The 7,974-nt window shown below is 49.3% G+C and overlaps 1 protein-coding gene across 1 annotated transcript in view; it reads left to right on the top strand.

Moving 5' to 3' along the window:
- The first annotated feature begins 3,053 nt into the window (after positions 1 to 3,053).
- The window catches only part of LOC105472903 (sushi domain containing 6), a 104,371-nt gene continuing 99,450 nt past the window's right edge, over positions 3,054 to 7,974 (top strand). The window contains exon 1 of the mRNA XM_011726484.3: positions 3,054 to 3,287. The gene's annotated coding sequence lies outside the window, so the exon portion shown is untranslated. The remainder of the gene's footprint in view (positions 3,288 to 7,974) is intronic.

Below are 7,974 nucleotides of genomic sequence, written 5' to 3'. Positions count from 1 at the left end.
GCTAATTTTTGTATTTTTAGTAGAGATGAGGTTTTGCCATGTTGGTCAGGCTGGTCTTGAACTCCTGGCCTCAAATGATCGCGCTGCCTCAGCTTCCCAAAATGCTGGGATTACAGTGTGAGAAAGCTGTTAAAAAAAAAAAAAAAAAAAACTTAAAAATTTTAAACAATTTTATTTTTAAAAATCTATGATCCCTCCCACTTGAGAATGTCTAAGTCTAAATTATTTTTAACCTTCATCTTGTGAGATCTTTTCAATGACAGAAAGATGATATTCACCCCAGACAAGGAAGCACCATTCCATTTTGCGGGTGAGAAGAGCAAGGGCTATGTGTAGAATGTAACAGGGGCTTTTCATCAGCTCAACAGAGGAGGCCAATGGAACTTCAGATGGGAGAGGAAGAGAAGACAGGAAAGGCTGGTGAGCCGGCATTTATAAAGGGAGGAGACTTGACCCTGATTCTGGCAATTCAAAGCAGAAGGAAATGGATGCTAATCCCAGCTGTAATCCCAGCTACTCAGGAGACTGAGGCAGGAGAATCCCCTGAACCCAGGAGGTAGAGGTTGCCGTGAACTCAGATCACACCACTGCACTCCAGCCTGAGCGACAGAGCAAGACTCCGTCAAAATAAATACATACATACATACATACATACATATTTAAAATGTTTAAAATTTTTAATTTAATACTATTCTGTGGCACTTTGGGGCTCAACCAAAGTGCCACAGAAAAGTAGAAGCAGCAGCTTTGGGAAGATTCTGAAGGGTAAGTGGAGAAGGCCTTCAAGATTGAGGAAACAGCATGGGCACCTGGTTTGTGACTGAGATGTGACAGGAATGGCTTGTTAGAGACCAGCAGGTGGTATGGGGAGGCTGGAGTGGGGTGTGTGGAGGGATGGAGAGCATTTGGGCCCAATTGTGGAGAGCACAGGATACTACAGTCCTTGCTGATGAGTTTGAGTTCATTCTGTGGACCCTGAAGGTCAGGGAGAGGATTTTTTTTTTTTTTTTTTTTTTTGAGACAGTCTCACTCTCTCACCCAGGCTGGAGTGCATGGCACAATCTAGGCTCACTGCAACCTCTGCTTCCTGAGTTCAAGCGATTCTCCTGCCTCAGACTCCCGAGTAGCTGAGATTACAGGCATGTGCCACCATGCCTGGCTAATTTTTGTATTTTTAGTAGAGAAGGGGTTTCACCATGTTGTCCAGGCTGGTCTCAAACTCTTGACTTCGTGATCCGCCCGCCTCGGCCTCCCATAGTGTTGGGATTACAGGCGTGAGCCACCGTGCCCGGCTGAGGATTTTTGGGTAGTGATGGACAGATCTGCATAGGGTCTCATAAGGGATTTTATAAGGTGGCAGTTCTTGCATGAAGTTACTGAGCCTCTTAGTGGCCAAACTGACTTCAGTGCACAGCCAAGGGCTCAGTTACCTCAGCAGTTGATCTGACCTGAACCATCCATGCCTGCTTTCTTCCCTTTCTTCTCTTTCTTTTTCTCCTTCTCTCCATTCGTCTTCTCCAATTCTTCCTCCATCCCTTTCCCTTGCTTCCTTCCCTCCTTGTCCCCTCCCTGAGCCTTGGGTCTGCCTGGCGTGTTCCTGCTGCCCACACTGATTTGGTTGCGCTCTGCTGCAGACCCAGGTAGTTCTGAAGTTTGCTTTTCAATCTTCTAGTGGTCTGGGCAGTGTGGCCCCAAATGAGCAGGAAGGGAGGGGTGCCCATCTTCTCTAATGAGTGTGGACCCAAGAAGGCAAGGACGAAAGAAGGCAGAACAAGGATAGGCTTATGAAAAAGTCAACAAGCCACAGGTTGCTGTGGGGCCCAGAAGGGAAGGGTTCTTTTGGGGATGGGTCTGTGTGCATGGGGAGGAGCATCCTGTTTATTTGGTTCAAGCTACTTCACAAGGACATGCCCTGTTAATTCACAGCACTTTTCCTGAAAGCCTACTAGAACTAGGCCTGGTGAGAGGCCCTGAGAAGGTGTATCCTTTTGTCCAAGAACATCTGGGAGAAGAGGCCTGCCTGACCCAAGCTGCAGCAAAGACACAAGTCTGTAGGTCCAGATGTGAACTCTACCACTGATTTACAAGTAGGAGTTCCTTAACATTTATTGAGGACCTCGGAGACCTACAAGGTGCAAGGCCCTGGGGCACAAAGATAAAAAGCCAGAGTCCTCCCCATCAAGGCGCCACGGGCCCTGTAAACACATAAACCGAGGACACACTGCATGAGAGATCACCAATAAACGATGTAGCCATACAGTGCACAAACTGCTCACTCAGTATGTGCTAGAAAATAGCCCCAGGAGGCAAGGCTCAAGAGGGGAAATACAGTTAGGAATGTGGCAGGCCTCTAGCCCGGGCTCTGCCAGTCGTGCCTCAACTGCGGTTTTCTCAACCTTGAGATCCCTTGTGTGCTTTTAGCATGCTGAAGGATCACTCACTTCGGAATGCTAGTGAAAATACAGATTCCCAAGTCCGACCCCACTGAACCACAATGGCTGGAGGTGGGGCCCCGAATCTGCATTTTCACCCCCACCCACCCCCCGGGCAGCTTTAATGTTGGCAGACTAGGAACTAGTTTAGAGTACTGCTTAACAGGGAGATAATAACCTGCTTCAGAGATAGGTCAGACGAGCAATTCAACAGGTAACAAGGCAACATGCGTCAAAAGCCTTGTAAACCTGACGGCAGTACAATTCTTTTCAAATCATAGTAATTCAATAATGCAAATAATAATAATAGTAAACGAACTGAAGAGCGCACTGCAAACGCCGCACAGTCCAGCTGAGTCGGTGCCACCGCCCCATCCACTCCAGCGCAGAGGGACTGTCCCTTTAAGGACCCCCCACCTCCCCAACCGCGTCGCTTCTCCTGTGGGTACCTGGCCCGGCCGGCGGCGCGTGCGTGCGGGGCCTCCCGGCGGGGCGGTCGGGGCGGTCGCGGCGGCGCGACGCCGGCGCGACGCCGTCGCTGTTGCGTGCGCGCCTGGCACCGCCCCTTCCCCGCCCCCTCCCCTCCGCGGGGCCTCCCCCGCCCGCGCGGTACAGCTGGGTTAGTGACGCGGACGCTGCAGCCGCCGCTACCGCCGAGTTCTATTCTCCCAAGCCGGCGACCGCCCCGCCACCTCCCTCCCTCCCGCCCGCTTCCTCTGCCCACAGCGCCGGCCAGAGCGAGCTAGACAAGGGCACGCGGGGCCTCCCCTAGACCCGAGAAGGCTGCGGGCGCGCGCAAGCGGCGGCGTGGAAGCGGTGAGCGCCCCCATCCCGGAGGTCTCCGCCGGCTCCCGGGTGAGTTGTCACGGCGGGCGGGGGGCGGCGGGGCAGGCATTGTGCCACCGACGCGCCCGGCCGGCTGTCAGGGGCGCGGGACCAGCGCGCACCGCCCAGGAGTGACGCTGGCCGGAGCCCGGGCCGGCGGCTTCGGCGGCTCCCCGCTCTTCTCTGCGCCGGCCCGCTGTCACCCGGCCGCGAACCGCGCCGCTGGGAGCCCCGCGCTGGCGTGGCGCGGCCGGCGGGCCGGCAGTGGGGGCTGCGCGGCCGGGGGGACCAGCGGCTGGTTTGCGGCCGGGAACTTAGTGACCTGCGGTCCGGGGCGCGCCGTCCCGCGTCGCTGCCGGGGCAGCGCCGGCAGAGCCAGACGCCGTGCCGGTGGGTGCGGAGGAGGTAGGCAGAGGCCCTCTGTGCCACTGTCATTACTGCCCTCAGCCCAGCAAAACTGCGGGGCTTGCGCTGGGGCGGGCAGGGCTGGCTTAGAGAAGGTGGATTTCCTGAGGAAATCTCAGAGCTCGCCTGTGAGCTCCGCAGCGTTGGGAGCCCCCGCGCCTCGGCTGCTCTTTAATCTCAAAAACGTCTCTTGTTAACCAGGCTAAACTCCCCGAAACCAGCTCTTTTCTTTCAAAAAGTAGGCACGTACATACAGACTTTCCTTTTTTACGCTTGGTTTTGAGACCCCAGCTATGAGTGTGGATCTGACTCTCCCTCATGGGAGTCGTGGCTGGGGAGCTGCTGAAGTGGAGAAAAGTTACTCTGGATGAATTTAGGAGCAGGAGGGGGAGGTGGTTATGCGGACAGCAAGACCCAGAAGCAAAGAGGCGTCAAAATAAAGTCTTGGTCTGGTTTAAGGGAAGTTGGCGTCTGGGCAAAGAGGCCTAAAGCTGTTGTTCCCACAAAATTTTCTTTCGGTGGCAGGCGACATGCTGGGCTTTGTTGCTCTTGCTAACTGGGCTTCTGTGTGCTCTTCCAGAGGTGCAGTAAGATTACTCGGTTCAATTAGGCCTAGGGATTTACCCCCTTTTTTGATCTACAGAGATGGGAAGCGTGGCTTTCCACCCTTCACAGTAGTTAATTCATTTCTTGCTGTTTTCGTTCTTCTTGTGTTAAAAAAATACATAGGAGTTACGCACACACACCTTTTCTGTTTTGGGAATTCCACACCCAAATTGTCACCATCTAGTGGAGGCTAGTAGAGACATGTGCTTGGCACTGACTTCTGAGTTCTCTGGGCTTTATGTTTTTAGCTAGAAGCATATTCAACCAGAAATTAAAATTTTCCTGGAGTTGGGTGAGGTATTTCTGCATCTCAGGAAAGAAGGTATTTAATTAAGCAGCAATGATATGGAAAGGTTCTTGAGGACTTACTGAGTACCAAGTTTTGTGCTAAGGGCTTTACTTTTTTGAACTTATTTAATAAACAACAGACTTTTGAGGTAGATATTATTATCCCCATTCTTCTAGTTGAGACCCAAACCAAACAAGTTAAATAACTCGCCCGTGTCAGTTAGGTATCTCATGGTGGAGCCCACAGTCTGAACTACTAGATTATACTGCTGGTTTCCGGTTTGTTTACCTTTTGGTAAAATTGAACCTGGAGTCTTTCTAAAACCTCAAAGCACTGCTGCTTCAGGCTGTTTCTCAGATCAGGAGCATTCTAAACTCTTTCTCCAGGGTACACACTTACGGTATGTTTGCATAAGAGTCATTTGTTCATTCTTTCCTTCAGTACTCCCAAGTATTTATGTGATACACAATGTATGCCAGGCACTGTGCTATGTATTGCAGGTACTGCATTGAATAAGTCAGAATCCAGCTCTCATGGACTCACAGCCTTTAAGTCAATTTGTTTTGGTTTATGTTGTTAGCTTTCATTGTTGGCCATTTGCTGCTGAAAGAACTTCTGCCCAGCGAGTTAAACAGAGGACAGTATTGGTATGAGTCCTGATAGATAGGACTTCCTGTCTACAGAGTAATTTTTTGGATATTGTAGTAGAAATGGCATATGAAACAAATCCTCACTTACACCTAGATAGAGCCAGGTGCCAGGATGCTCAGTGTTTGAACACCTGAGAGCAAATCTACTGTCAAATGGCTGAGTTTGACTTCTTTCGCTGAAGCCTACCTTCTGAAAGCCCAGAATTTGGTGAGATAGAAGAGGAAGAAGGGTGGAATGAGGTGTTACAGATGCAGGCTGGCAGATAAAGAGATCTCAGCACTTTGTCTGTTTTCCTGGCCAGTCTCTGAGGTGTGATGATTGAACTTGTGTTCTTTTTTATTTTTTTGAGATAGAGTCTCACTCTGTCACCCAGGCTGGAGTGCAGTGGCGCAATCTTGGCTCACTGCAACCTTCGCCTCCCAGGTTCAAACGATTCTCTGCCTCAGCCTCCTGAGCAGCTGGGACTACAGGTGCATGCCATCACGCCTGGCTAATTTTTGTATTTTTAGTAGAGACAGGGTTTTACCATGTTGGCCAGGCTGGTCTCAAACTCCTGACCTCAGGTGATCTGCCCATCTTGGCCTCCCAAAGTGCTGGGATTACAGGAGTGAACCACCGTGTGCGGCCTGAGCTTGTGTTCTTATGTAATGGTGCATCTCTCAGTAGGGGATATCCTCCTTTGCTCTTTTGCTGGGGCAGCAATTCCTGCGGCAGCCTTCCCTCTACGTACTCACACACCCCCCTTCCAAAAGGTAATAATTCACCTGGTTTCTTAAAAGTTAGAACTTCTTTCAAGTTTATTGCTACGAAACATTGTTTCACTCCCTCTTTGCTTGTCCGTTTCCTACATAAAAACTTGACTTTTGCTTCAAATATTTCTTCTGCCCTTTTTTCATATCCTTAGCTCTTCTGACAACCACATTACTACTGGTATCATTTGTGGGCTGGGAGAAATACAGCATCTTAAAAAAAAAAGAGTGAGGTACATACTCTTCCTTATTTCACTACCAAACAAGTGAACTGTGGAGAATGAAGCAGAACCACTTGCCAGCAGAGAGGGAAGGCCAGAGGGCACACATGGTTGTCTTTCCCCTCTAGTTCCCCATTTACTAAGAGATAGTTCACACTTGCAGGCCCAAACGTCAGCAGATCCACTGGGCCCAGGTTGTGTAATTGCCATACATGAAGTGAGTTATTAAGCTCCTGAATTGACATGCTGTCTCCTAGTTGAAGCTGACAAGCAGGATTTATTTTCCCTCTTCTTTCTGTCTGGACACTATGGAACTCTTGTTAGAAGGTGTTCGCTCAAGCAGTAGGAGAAAGATCGGAAGGAGCCAATAGAGGAAGGAACCCCATGTCTTGTCTTTTTTTCAACTTTGAGAGCAAACATTGCTTTGTTGCAGACTTGAATGTTGAGGATTAGGACATTTGGTTAAGGGTAAGCTTTGGGACAAATGCAAAACTAGGGAAAATAGAGACTTTCCCCAGGTTTCTCATGAGCTCCATACTACTCAGGAACCTTTGGGTGGACTGTCCTTGCGCATGAAGATCTGTTCACTCCACCCCTGGCTTGGATTCAAGGCAACAGCCATTGTGTGTCCCTTGGATGAGTGTGAGTTTGTGTTTCTGTGTAAGAACCTTTTATCTTAAAAAGTACAAGTTCTGGGGAAAGAGGTACCTCTTACAAGGCTTAGGTTTTCGCGGCAGAGCCTGTTAGGCACCTGTGTTCTTCTTGTGCTCATGTGTCTGTGATGGTGTCCTTTTTCTTGCCTTTTTAGTTGTTTTGGCCTGGAAACCAGCAGGGTTCCTCCATTTGCTCTCTCGTCCTCTGGTTCTTACTTGAGTGTGGAAGTCGCTCTGCTGGTGGACCTTGCAGTGGCACTAAGCTGGGTCACTTCAGCCATGAAAGGCCAACTGTGCTACTATCAAGGCTTGGGACAGTTAAGCGTCTGTGAAGGTACTGGATACAGCGACAGCAGGAAGTGCAGCAGTGAGAACTGAAACTAATTTCACAGACTGTGGTGTTGCCTGTGATGTAGTCTCCCTCCCTGGCTCTTGTATCTCAAAAAAGGAAAATAACCACCCTTGAAACATCTGAAGGCTGCGTGCCAAGAATTCACACAGTACTCCTGAAACAGGATATTACTGAAGCATTTTTCTCAAGCAGAAACAGATGTAGTTCCCTGTTACTGTCGCCAGTGTTAGTAGATCCTTAAAATTACCTGATAGCAGTGTGCCCTTAAATGTACTCCCCCCCTACACACATACACAAGTGTTTTGTTTTATTTTATTTTATTTTTTGGCAAAGCCTCCTTGCTTGGTTTAAGGGAAGTTAGCCTGGGATTCCTGATGACAGTAATAGATTCTCAGTGGGTTCGCAGACGGCAGAGGTGGTGACTGACAATTCTTTATTACTCAGAAGAGGATTTTCTCTGATGAAAAATGATTCAGGATTCTGCAGTTGGAGATTGGATACAAAACCTCAGAGAAGAGACACAAATAGAGATCTTTCCCAGCCTCCCCTTTCTTGCCACCCTTTGTAGAGTAGAGGGAATGTCTAATCTTTCCAAGTCCAACCTACTGCCAGCAGTGACTTGCCTTCACCCACAGAAATTTAAGATTAGAGTGTGGAGTTGCCCTTTATGTAAACTGTCCTTGCTGAAATTTTCTTTGGCTAGACTAGGCTTCAGCTTCTGACAAAGACAGTAAAATGAAACTGGCTTCTGGGAATGGCATAAGAGCCTGTTTATCCAATTCTTCCTTTAG

This window comes from Macaca nemestrina, chromosome 7, assembly GCF_043159975.1.
Source record: "Macaca nemestrina isolate mMacNem1 chromosome 7, mMacNem.hap1, whole genome shotgun sequence".
Taxonomy (NCBI): domain Eukaryota; kingdom Metazoa; phylum Chordata; class Mammalia; order Primates; family Cercopithecidae; genus Macaca; species Macaca nemestrina.
The sequence above is the reverse complement of the archived record's forward strand: the minus strand, read 5'-3'. Positions and strand labels throughout refer to the sequence as shown.